Source organism: Myxocyprinus asiaticus, chromosome 50 (genome assembly GCF_019703515.2).
Source record: "Myxocyprinus asiaticus isolate MX2 ecotype Aquarium Trade chromosome 50, UBuf_Myxa_2, whole genome shotgun sequence".
In the NCBI taxonomy this organism is placed as follows: Eukaryota; Metazoa; Chordata; class Actinopteri; order Cypriniformes; family Catostomidae; genus Myxocyprinus; species Myxocyprinus asiaticus.
In genome coordinates, this window is record NC_059393.1 from 26124465 (window position 1) to 26137068 (window position 12604).

The following is a 12604-nucleotide window of genomic DNA, read 5'->3' on the forward strand; positions in this document are numbered from 1 at the left end:
CATGACTTTGCACCTCAGCATCTAGCGCCTGGCAAGAGGACAACGCTTCTGCAGTTCATGTTGTTACTTTTGAAATGTATTCCACTACAGATTACAGAATACATGCTGTCAAATGTCATTTGTAACGTATTCCGTTACTCCCCAACCCTGTATGTAGGATACTGTTCTTTAGCTGTATGACAACCAATAGTGAATACTACAGCAGATATTTCATCGATGGTGCATATGATTATACTGTATGTCTGATGGGCTAAATATGGTTAATATCTGAATGTAACTTTATATCTAAATTCACAACAACAACATATATCACTCAACTGCACTGTCTCCTGAATATATGAAAACCTACGGTGAATATAACTATGCTGCAGCAGATCATATATCATTACATTGTCCATCTGATCCAACTATGTTTATTATTAATTTTTCAATTGCAATTCAATTGTCTCTGTAGGCTATGTGTGAAGACCAACAGTGAGTATCTACAGATATTTTAATCCGTAGTGCAGATCATTACACTGTCTATCTGATATCTTAATGTAATGTTTATATGTAAATTCACAAAACCACTCAATTAGTCAACGTCTATGGATGGGACGTTATTAATGTGTACGTTTCGAGTATCGATTTAATATTGTTATTTCACCATATATCGTCCTCCCCCTATAGGACGCATCAGGAACAGCAGGGGCGTAAAACTGCCTGTGCTCCAGGTGTTCAGCCTCTCCATATAGGTCTTAACAGACATAGTCAATCAAACGAAACCGATGTCCACTCCTTTAGATCCTATTCCAGACCTGTTTGTCACCATAGGTCCTAGTATACAGTCCATTGTAAATACCTCCTTAACTAATGGCATCGTCCCGCCCTGTCTTAAACATGCAGTGGTTTATCCTTTAATCTCGACCCCTCAGTGTTGAACAATTTTTGCCCAATCTCAAAATGACGTTTTTATCTAAATTTTTAGAGACGGATGTTTTATCTCAAATTAGCCCCACTTTTTTTTTATTAGAGAATGATATCCTGGATAAATTTCAATCAGGATTTCGAGCAGGTCACAGCACAGAGACCGCTCTGTTAAAAGTTGTATCATCTACCTGTTACAATCTCTCCCAATAGATGTCCCCCTCTCTTATTTCAAGCAGTTTGATAGCAGAGTGAAGTCCTTCATTTGGAATGGTAAACGTCCCAGATTACATTTTAATAAGTTACATAGGCCTATTGACAAAGGACGGCTAGGCCTACACAAGATTTAGTTTTATTATTATGCATTCGGTCTCAGATATTTGCCTTATTGGTCACTTCTTCCTGAGGGAGCCCCTCCCTGGTTTTGTTCTTGAACAGGAAGTTCTTGCCCCTATTTCGCCACTGAAAATCCTTTCTATCAAACAAACTGGAGAAGTTAAGTCACACCCTTTTATCTTGCATTTACACTTGGTATGGGCAAAAGTGTCCAGAGTGTTTAATTCGGACATTTATTTAAATGTTGCCTCGAGCATATGGCTGAACCCCAAATTATGAATCAAGTCCCCTTTCTGCTGGTCAGAGTGGATTGTGAGGGGGGTTAATACACTCGATGACCTGTATGAAAGTGGAGTGTTGAAATCTTTTGAGAATTTGGTTCAACATTTTGGGATTCCCAGATCTCAGTTTTATAAGTATTTACAGCTGTGCCGCCTGCTCTGTACTATTTTTGGGAGTAGCATACACCCCCCTAAAGCAGCAGATACTCTGGGAGAGGTGATTAGGTCATGAGGCATCAGTGTATTACTCCCTGCTAATTCAGAGTCTGGGGGACGGAGCTTTAACTTCTATTAAGAGATTATGGGAGAAAGATTTAAATTTGGTATTGGAGGAGGGAGAGTGGGCTAGGATTCTAAAAAACATCAAGTCTGCATCCAGAGATGTAAGGGTGCGCCTTATGCAATTTAAGATTTTACATAGATTCTATTGGACCCCCTCTAGATTGTATAGGCTTGGTCTTAAAGACACACCCACCTGCTAGCGATGCCAATCAGAAGTTGGAGACACGGCCCATGCATCATGTTTGCCAGACAGGTTATTTTAAGGGGTTGGAGGTCAGCTGGAGTGCCCTCATTTTATGAGTGGTGCTCAGAAATGGGGAGAATGGCGGCCTTTGAAGGAGAGTTGTATAGAAGGCTGGGCAATTAGGGGTTATTTGATAGGAAATGGAGCAGATATTTGGCCTTTTTGGAAGGCTATCGGGGAGGGGTAGTGGAGAGGGATCTCTAGTTTTAAATTTGTGTGCAATTCGATTGTTTTTTGAAAGTATACTTTTTATGTTTTTTTTTTTTTTTATGTTTCTAAATATTTATGACCACTGGGGTGAGTGTTTGTGTCAGGGGGGATGTTTGGGGGGAAGGGTTTAATTTTATATAATTTCATTCCGCATTTTCTGTCATGTTTCTTTAATTTGTTGAATGCAATCAATAAAAATAGTTAATAATAATAATAATTAAAAAATATATATAAAAAAATGTTGATGATTTGATAGTCGCCATTGGCTCTGGGCTGTCTGTAATTTTAATCATGTTAGATCTCAACGCAGGATTCGACACTGTTGATCACTCAATTATTTTAGACCGTTTGGAGTGTGATGTTGGCATTCGAGGGACCGCACTAAAATGGTTTGATTCTTATGTACATGATAGAACATTCTCTGTGAACATTAGAAACTATTCCTCCTCTTCGGTTACCCTGAAATATGGCCTCCCTCAAGGGCATAGGTTCTAGGGGGGATGGGGGGAAGTAACCCCTCCAATAACCAAAACAAGCAAGTACAACCCCCCCCCCCCAATATGTGTACCATGATCAATGGAAACATGTAAATTCTTCACACTGCAACCCCCCAATGTTCAAGCCAAATCTACGCCCTTGGCCTCCCTCAAGGATCTATTTTGGGTCCTGTTCTGTTTTCACTATATATATACGCCCTCTAGGATCTATTTTGGGTCCTGTTCTGTTTTCACTATATATATACGCCCTCTAGGATCTATTTTGGGTCCTGTTCTGTTTTCACTATATATACGCCCTCTAGGATCTATTTTGGGTCCTGTTCTGTTTTCACTATATATATATGCCCTCTAGGATCTATTTTGGGTCCTGTTCTGTTTTCACTATATATGCGCCCTCTAGGATCTATTTTGGGTCCTGTTCTGTTTTCACTATATATGCGCCCTCTAGGATCTATTTTGGGTCCTGTTCTGTTTTCACTATATATATGCGCCCTCTAGGATCTATTTTGGGTCCTGTTCTGTTTTCACTATATATATGCGCCCTCTAGAATCTATTTTGGGTCCTGTTCTGTTTTCACTATATATATACGCCCTCTAGGGTCTATTTTGGGTCCTGTTCTGTTTTCACTATATATATATGCCCCCTCTAGGATCTATTTTGGGTCCTGTTCTGTTTTCACTATATATATACGCCCTCTAGGGTCTATTTTGGGTCCTGTTCTGTTTTCACTATATATATACGCCCTCTAGGATCTATTTTGGGTCCTGTTCTGTTTTCACTAAATATGCGCCCTCTAGGATCTATTTTGGGTCCTGTTCTGTTTTCACTATATATATGTGCCCTCTAGGATCTATTTTGGGTCCTGTTCTGTTTTCACTATATATATGCGCCCTCTAGGATCTATTTTGGGTCCTGTTCTGTTTTCACTATATACTGTATATGCGCCCTCTAGGGTCTATTTTGGGTCCTGTTCTGTTTTCACTATATATGCGCCCTCTAGGGTCTATTTTGGGTTCTGTTCTGTTTTCACTAAATATGCGCCCTCTAAGATCTATTTTGGGTCCTGTTCTGTTTTCACTATATATGCGCCCTCTTGGATCTATTTTGGGTCCTGTTCTGTTTTCACTATATACTGTATATGCGCCCTCTAGGGTCTATTTTGGGTCCTGTTCTGTTTTCACTATATATATGCGCCCTCTAGGATCTATTTTGGGTTCTGTTCTGTTTTCACTAAATATGCGCCCTCTAGGATCTATTTTGGGTCCTGTTCTGTTTTCACTATATATGCGCCCTCTAGGGTCTATTTTGGGTTCTGTTCTGTTTTCACTAAATATGCGCCCTCTAAGATCTATTTTGGGTCCTGTTCTGTTTTCACTATATATGCGCCCTCTAGGATCTATTTTGGGTCCTGTTCTGTTTTCACTAAATATGCGCCCTCTAGGATCTATTTTGGGTCCTGTTCTGTTTTCACTATATATATGTGCCCTCTAGGATCTATTTTGGGTCCTGTTCTGTTTTCACTATATATATGCGCCCTCTAGGATCTATTTTGGGTCCTGTTCTGTTTTCACTATATACTGTATATGCGCCCTCTAGGGTCTATTTTGGGTCCTGTTCTGTTTTCACTATATATGCGCCCTCTAGGGTCTATTTTGGGTTCTGTTCTGTTTTCACCAAATATGCGCCCTCTAAGATCTATTTTGGGTCCTGTTCTGTTTTCACTATATATGCGCCCTCTTGGATCTATTTTGGGTCCTGTTCTGTTTTCACTATATACTGTATATGCACCCTCTAGGGTCTATTTTGGGTCCTGTTCTGTTTTCACTATATATATGCGCCCTCTAGGATCTATTTTGGGTTCTGTTCTGTTTTCACTAAATATGCGCCCTCTAGGATCTATTTTGGGTCCTGTTCTGTTTTCACTATATATGCGCCCTCTAGGATCTATTTTGGGTCCTGTTCTGTTTTCACTATATATATACACCCTCTAGGGTCTACTTTGGGTCCTGTTCTGTTTTCACTATATATGCGCCCTCTAGGATCTATTTTGGGTCCTGTTCTGTTTTCACTATATATACGCCCTCTAGGGTCTATTTTGGGTTCTGTTCTGTTTTCACTAAATATGCGCCCTCTAGGATCTATTTTGGGTCCTGTTCTGTTTTCACTATATATGCGCCCTCTAGGATCTATTTTGGGTCCTGTTCTGTTTTCACTATATATACGCCCTCTAGGGTCTATTTTGGGTTCTGTTCTGTTTTCACTAAATATGCGCCCTCTAGGATCTATTTTGGGTCCTGTTCTGTTTTCACTATATACTGTATATGCGCCCTCTAGGATCTATTTTGGGTCCTGTTCTGTTTTCACTATATACTGTATATGCGCCCTCTAGGGTCTATTTTGGGTCCTGTTCTGTTTTCACTAAATATGCGCCCTCTAGGATCTATTTTGGGTCCTGTTCTGTTTTCACTATATATGCGCCCTCTTGGATCTATTTTGGGTCCTGTTCTGTTTTCACTATATACTGTATATGCGCCCTCTAGGGTCTATTTTGGGTCCTGTTCTGTTTTCACTATATATATGCGCCCTCTAGGATCTATTTTGGGTTCTGTTCTGTTTTCACTAAATATGCGCCCTCTAGGATCTATTTTGGGTCCTGTTCTGTTTTCACTATATATGCGCCCTCTAGGATCTATTTTGGGTCCTGTTCTGTTTTCACTATATATATACACCCTCTAGGGTCTATTTTGGGTCCTGTTCTGTTTTCACTATATATGCGCCCTCTAGGATCTATTTTGGGTCCTGTTCTGTTTTCACTATATATACGCCCTCTAGGGTCTATTTTGGGTTCTGTTCTGTTTTCACTAAATATGCGCCCTCTAGGATCTATTTTGGGTCCTGTTCCGTTTTCACTATATATGCGCCCTCTAGGATCTATTTTGGGTCCTGTTCTGTTTTCACTATATATATGCGCCCTCTAGGATCTATTTTGGGTCCTGTTCTGTTTTCACTATATATATGCGCCCTCTAGAATCTATTTTGGGTTCTGTTCTGTTTTCACTAAATATGCGCCCTCTAGGATCTATTTTGGGTCCTGTTCTGTTTTCACTATATATGCGCCCTCTAGGGTCTATTTTGGGTTCTGTTCTGTTTTCACTAAATATGCGCCCTCTAAGATCTATTTTGGGTCCTGTTCTGTTTTCACTATATATGCGCCCTCTAGGATCTATTTTGGGTCCTGTTCTGTTTTCACTAAATATGCGCCCTCTAGGATCTATTTTGGGTCCTGTTCTGTTTTCACTATATATATGTGCCCTCTAGGATCTATTTTGGGTCCTGTTCTGTTTTCACTATATATATGCGCCCTCTAGGATCTATTTTGGGTCCTGTTCTGTTTTCACTATATACTGTATATGCGCCCTCTAGGGTCTATTTTGGGTCCTGTTCTGTTTTCACTATATATGCGCCCTCTAGGGTCTATTTTGGGTTCTGTTCTGTTTTCACCAAATATGCGCCCTCTAAGATCTATTTTGGGTCCTGTTCTGTTTTCACTATATATGCGCCCTCTTGGATCTATTTTGGGTCCTGTTCTGTTTTCACTATATACTGTATATGCGCCCTCTAGGGTCTATTTTGGGTCCTGTTCTGTTTTCACTATATATATGCGCCCTCTAGGATCTATTTTGGGTTCTGTTCTGTTTTCACTAAATATGCGCCCTCTAGGATCTATTTTGGGTCCTGTTCTGTTTTCACTATATATGCGCCCTCTAGGATCTATTTTGGGTCCTGTTCTGTTTTCACTATATATATACACCCTCTAGGGTCTATTTTGGGTCCTGTTCTGTTTTCACTATATATGCGCCCTCTAGGATCTATTTTGGGTCCTGTTCTGTTTTCACTATATATACGCCCTCTAGGGTCTATTTTGGGTTCTGTTCTGTTTTCACTAAATATGCGCCCTCTAGGATCTATTTTGGGTCCTGTTCTGTTTTCACTATATATGCGCCCTCTAGGATCTATTTTGGGTCCTGTTCTGTTTTCACTATATATACGCCCTCTAGGGTCTATTTTGGGTTCTGTTCTGTTTTCACTAAATATGCGCCCTCTAGGATCTATTTTGGGTCCTGTTCTGTTTTCACTATATACTGTATATGCGCCCTCTAGGATCTATTTTGGGTCCTGTTCTGTTTTCACTATATACTGTATATGCGCCCTCTAGGGTCTATTTTGGGTCCTGTTCTGTTTTCACTATATATGCGCCCTCTAGGATCTATTTTGGGTCCTGTTCTGTTTTCACTAAATATGCGCCCTCTAGGATCTATTTTGGGTCCTGTTCTGTTTTCACTATATATGCGCCCTCTTGGATCTATTTTGGGTCCTGTTCTGTTTTCACTATATACTGTATATGCGCCCTCTAGGGTCTATTTTGGGTCCTGTTCTGTTTTCACTATATATATGCGCCCTCTAGGATCTATTTTGGGTTCTGTTCTGTTTTCACTAAATATGCGCCCTCTAGGATCTATTTTGGGTCCTGTTCTGTTTTCACTATATATGCGCCCTCTAGGATCTATTTTGGGTCCTGTTCTGTTTTCACTATATATATACACCCTCTAGGGTCTATTTTGGGTCCTGTTCTGTTTTCACTATATATGCGCCCTCTAGGATCTATTTTGGGTCCTGTTCTGTTTTCACTATATATACGCCCTCTAGGGTCTATTTTGGGTTCTGTTCTGTTTTCACTAAATATGCGCCCTCTAGGATCTATTTTGGGTCCTGTTCTGTTTTCACTATATATGCGCCCTCTAGGATCTATTTTGGGTCCTGTTCTGTTTTCACTATATATATGCGCCCTCTAGGATCTATTTTGGGTCCTGTTCTGTTTTCACTATATATATGCGCCCTCTAGAATCTATTTTGGGTCCTGTTCTGTTTTCACTATATATATACGCCCTCTAGGGTCTATTTTGGGTCCTGTTCTGTTTTCACTATATATATATGCCCCCTCTAGGATCTATTTTGGGTCCTGTTCTGTTTTCACTATATATATACGCCCTCTAGGATCTATTTTGGGTCCTGTTCTGTTTTCACTAAATATGCGCCCTCTAGGATCTATTTTGGGTCCTGTTCTGTTTTCACTATATATATGTGCCCTCTAGGATCTATTTTGGGTCCTGTTCTGTTTTCACTATATACTGTATATGCGCCCTCTAGGGTCTATTTTGGGTCCTGTTCTGTTTTCACTATATATGCGCCCTCTAGGGTCTATTTTGGGTTCTGTTCTGTTTTCACTAAATATGCGCCCTCTAAGATCTATTTTGGGTCCTGTTCTGTTTTCACTATATATGCGCCCTCTTGGATCTATTTTGGGTCCTGTTCTGTTTTCACTATATACTGTATATGCGCCCTCTAGGGTCTATTTTGGGTCCTGTTCTGTTTTCACTATATATATGCGCCCTCTAGGATCTATTTTGGGTTCTGTTCTGTTTTCACTAAATATGCGCCCTCTAGGATCTATTTTGGGTCCTGTTCTGTTTTCACTATATATGCGCCCTCTAGGATCTATTTTGGGTCCTGTTCTGTTTTCACTATATATATACACCCTCTAGGGTCTATTTTGGGTCCTGTTCTGTTTTCACTATATATGCGCCCTCTAGGATCTATTTTGGGTCCTGTTCTGTTTTCACTATATATACGCCCTCTAGGGTCTATTTTGGGTTCTGTTCTGTTTTCACTAAATATGCGCCCTCTAGGATCTATTTTGGGTCCTGTTCTGTTTTCACTATATATGCGCCCTCTAGGATCTATTTTGGGTCCTGTTCTGTTTTCACTATATATACGCCCTCTAGGGTCTATTTTGGGTTCTGTTCTGTTTTCACTAAATATGCGCCCTCTAGGATCTATTTTGGGTCCTGTTCTGTTTTCACTATATACTGTATATGCGCCCTCTAGGATCTATTTTGGGTCCTGTTCTGTTTTCACTATATACTGTATATGCGCCCTCTAGGGTCTATTTTGGGTCCTGTTCTGTTTTCACTATATATGCGCCCTCTAGGATCTATTTTGGGTCCTGTTCTGTTTTCACTATATACTGTATATGCGCCCTCTAGGGTCTATTTTGGGTTCTGTTCTGTTTTCACTAAATATGCGCCCTCTAGGATCTATTTTGGGTCCTGTTCTGTTTTCACTATATACTGTATATGCGCCCTCTAGGATCTATTTTGGGTCCTGTTCTGTTTTCACTATATACTGTATATGCGCCCTCTAGGGTCTATTTTGGGTCCTGTTCTGTTTTCACTATATATGCGCCCTCTAGGGTCTATTTTGGGTTCTGTTCTGTTTTCACTAAATATGCGCCCTCTAAGATCTATTTTGGGTCCTGTTCTGTTTTCACTATATATGCGCCCTCTTGGATCTATTTTGGGTCCTGTTCTGTTTTCACTATATACTGTATATGCGCCCTCTAGGGTCTATTTTGGGTCCTGTTCTGTTTTCACTATATATATGCGCCCTCTAGGATCTATTTTGGGTCCTGTTCTGTTTTCACTATATATACGCCCTCTAGGATCTATTTTGGGTCCTGTTCTGTTTTCACTAAATATGCGCCCTCTAGGATCTATTTTGGGTCCTGTTCTGTTTTCACTATATATGCGCCCTCTAGGATCTATTTTGGGTCCTGTTCTGTTTTCACTATATATATGCGCCCTCTAGGATCTATTTTGGGTTCTGTTCTGTTTTCACTAAATATGCGCCCTCTAGGATCTATTTTGGGTCCTGTTCTGTTTTCACTATATATGCGCCCTCTAGGATCTATTTTGGGTTCTGTTCTGTTTTCACTAAATATGCGCCCTCTAGGATCTATTTTGGGTCCTGTTCTGTTTTCACTATATATGCGCCCTCTAGGATCTATTTTGGGTCCTGTTCTGTTTTCACTATATATACGCCCTCTAGGGTCTATTTTGGGTTCTGTTCTGTTTTCACTAAATATGCGCCCTCTAGGATCTATTTTGGGTCCTGTTCTGTTTTCACTATATACTGTATATGCGCCCTCTAGGATCTATTTTGGGTCCTGTTCTGTTTTCACTATATACTGTATATGCGCCCTCTAGGATCTATTTTGGGTCCTGTTCTGTTTTCACTATATACTGTATATGCGCCCTCTAGGGTCTATTTTGGGTCCTGTTCTGTTTTCACTATATATGCGCCCTCTAGGGTCTATTTTGGGTTCTGTTCTGTTTTCACTAAATATGCGCCCTCTAGGATCTATTTTGGGTCCTGTTCTGTTTTCACTATATACTGTATATGCGCCCTCTAGGGTCTATTTTGGGTTCTGTTCTGTTTTCACTAAATATGCGCCCTCTAGGATCTATTTTGGGTCCTGTTCTGTTTTCACTATATACTGTATATGCGCCCTCTAGGATCTATTTTGGGTCCTGTTCTGTTTTCACTATATACTGTATATGCGCCCTCTAGGGTCTATTTTGGGTCCTGTTCTGTTTTCACTATATATGCGCCCTCTAGGGTCTATTTTGGGTTCTGTTCTGTTTTCACTAAATATGCGCCCTCTAGGATCTATTTTGGGTCCTGTTCTGTTTTCACTATATATGCGCCCTCTAGGATCTATTTTGGGTCCTGTTCTGTTTTCACTATATACTGTATATGCGCCCTCTAGGGTCTATTTTGGGTCCTGTTCTGTTTTCACTATATATGCGCCCTCTAGGGTCTATTTTGGGTTCTGTTCTGTTTTCACTAAATATGCGCCCTCTAGGATCTATTTTGGGTCCTGTTCTGTTTTCACTATATATGCGCCCTCTAGGGTCTATTTTGGGTCCTGTTCTGTTTTCACTATATATGCGCCCTCTAGGGTCTATTTTGGGTCCTGTTCTGTTTTCACTATATATGCGCCCTCTAGGATCTATTTTGGGTCCTGTTCTGTTTTCACTATATACTGTATATGCGCCCTCTAGGGTCTATTTTGGGTCCTGTTCTGTTTTCACTATATATATACGCCCTCTAGGATCTATTTTGGGTCCTGTTCTGTTTTCACTAAATATGCGCCCTCTAGGGTCTATTTTGGGTCCTGTTCTGTTTTCACTAAATATGCGCCCTCTAGGGTCTATTTTGGGTCCTGTTCTGTTTTCACTAAATATATGCGCCATCTAGGGTCTATTTTGGGTCTTGTTCTGTTTTCACTATATATGCGCCCTCTAGGATCTATTTTGGGTCCTGTTCTGTTTTCACTATATATATACGCCCTCTAGGATCTATTTTGGGTCCTGTTCTGTTTTCACTATATATGCGCCCTCTAGGATCTATTTTGGGTCCTGTTCTGTTTTCACTATATATGCGCCCTCTAGGATCTATTTTGGGTCCTGTTCTGTTTTCACTATATATATACACCCTCTAGGGTCTATTTTGGGTCCTGTCCTGTTTTCACTATATATATATACGCCCTCTAGGATCTATTTTGGGTCCTGTTCTGTTTTCACTATATATATGCGCCCTTGAGGGTCTATTTGCCACTGTCATGCCATTGCTTATCACATGTTTGCAGATGACAGTTATATCTACCTTTGAAATTTGGGAATAATCAGTCTCTGAAATCTCTTATGGACCGTTTGAAGTTGGTTATCTAACTATTCTCTACAGCTTAGTGACAGTAAGTCAGAGGTTATTATATTTGGTTCACCAAACTATACAGAGAAAATAACCAGTACTCTTGCTCCCTTAGCGATAACTGTGAGAAATCTACTTGTTATAATTGATTCAACCCTTAGCTTTGATAAACAGATACATTCTGTTGTACAAGGCAGCTTTTATCAGCTTAGAATGATTTCTAGGTCAAAACCCATACATAGTTTCAAAGATTAGAGATAGTAGTTCATGCTTTTATAAATTCAATGCTGGACTATTGTGACTCTCTTTATGCGGGACTCTGTCAGCGACAGCTGTCCTGCCTGCAGCTTTTACAGGATACTGACTGGCATTAAAAACAGAGAGCTTATTACCTCTGTGTTATCATCTCTTCACTTCACTGGCTGCCAGTTCAGTACAGTTATTGAGCATTCTCTGTAGCTGCTCCTAAATTATGGAATATCTTCCCCTTTATATTCGTTCAGCCCGGTCTATAGAGATTTTTAAGTCTGAAAACACATCTTTTTACATCTTTTTACTTAATCCTGAGTATTGGAGGTACCTGCTCTGACATTGATCTCATCTTGTAAATGCAGCTTTTTATTAGAGTTTATAATGCTTTAAAATGTATGCACTTTGGTCAACTCTGTTGTTTTTAAATGTGCTATATAAATAAAATTGAGTTGAGTTTCACATCACCAGTGAAGTACAAACTTCTAGTGCGCAGCTGCAGTATGTGACGCAGACTACAATTCCCAGCATGCATCATGCGCGTAGCGCCCCGCCCACCGCGCGTTACTCTCGTCAAACGGACGAACAGCAGCAGCAGCGAAAAACTCCCGAATCTCAGTAAATCACAACCGAACCGACACTGACACCCGGATCACCAGCCGCTGCGCTGCCTCTGACCGATGAACGGCGCTCATCAGCGGGGGAAAACTCGCCGAACTGCCGCTAAACAGAACCACCGACCCGGTTCGGCCTCCGGTCCGCCGCCCGAGTGTGTTTGTGTGTTATCGAGCAGAACTCCACACATACTGGATCTTCTGGATTTGTTATTAGTCTGGATAAAGGGAGGCTGTTGTGTGTGTGTGTGTGTGTGTGTGTGTGTGTGTGTGTGTTGATGCGTTGATGCACTGACACACGCACGCACGCACGCACGCACGCACGCACACACATACACATTGACACACACACTCACTCATACATTGACACATTG

At 40.7% G+C, this 12604-nt stretch overlaps 2 protein-coding genes across 2 annotated transcripts in view; both read left to right on the forward strand.

Moving 5' to 3' along the window:
• LOC127439122 (differentially expressed in FDCP 6 homolog) overlaps nt 1-12604 on the forward strand; it is a 123941-nt gene that overhangs the window by 84182 nt on the left and 27155 nt on the right. The gene's annotated exons all lie outside the window — the stretch shown is intronic.
• Nucleotides 12168-12604, forward strand: part of LOC127439112 (dual serine/threonine and tyrosine protein kinase-like) — a 33113-nt gene continuing 32676 nt past the window's right edge. Inside the window, exon 1 of the mRNA XM_051695178.1 lies at nt 12168-12604. This exon is cut by the window's right edge and continues 350 nt beyond it. The gene's annotated coding sequence lies outside the window, so the exon portion shown is untranslated.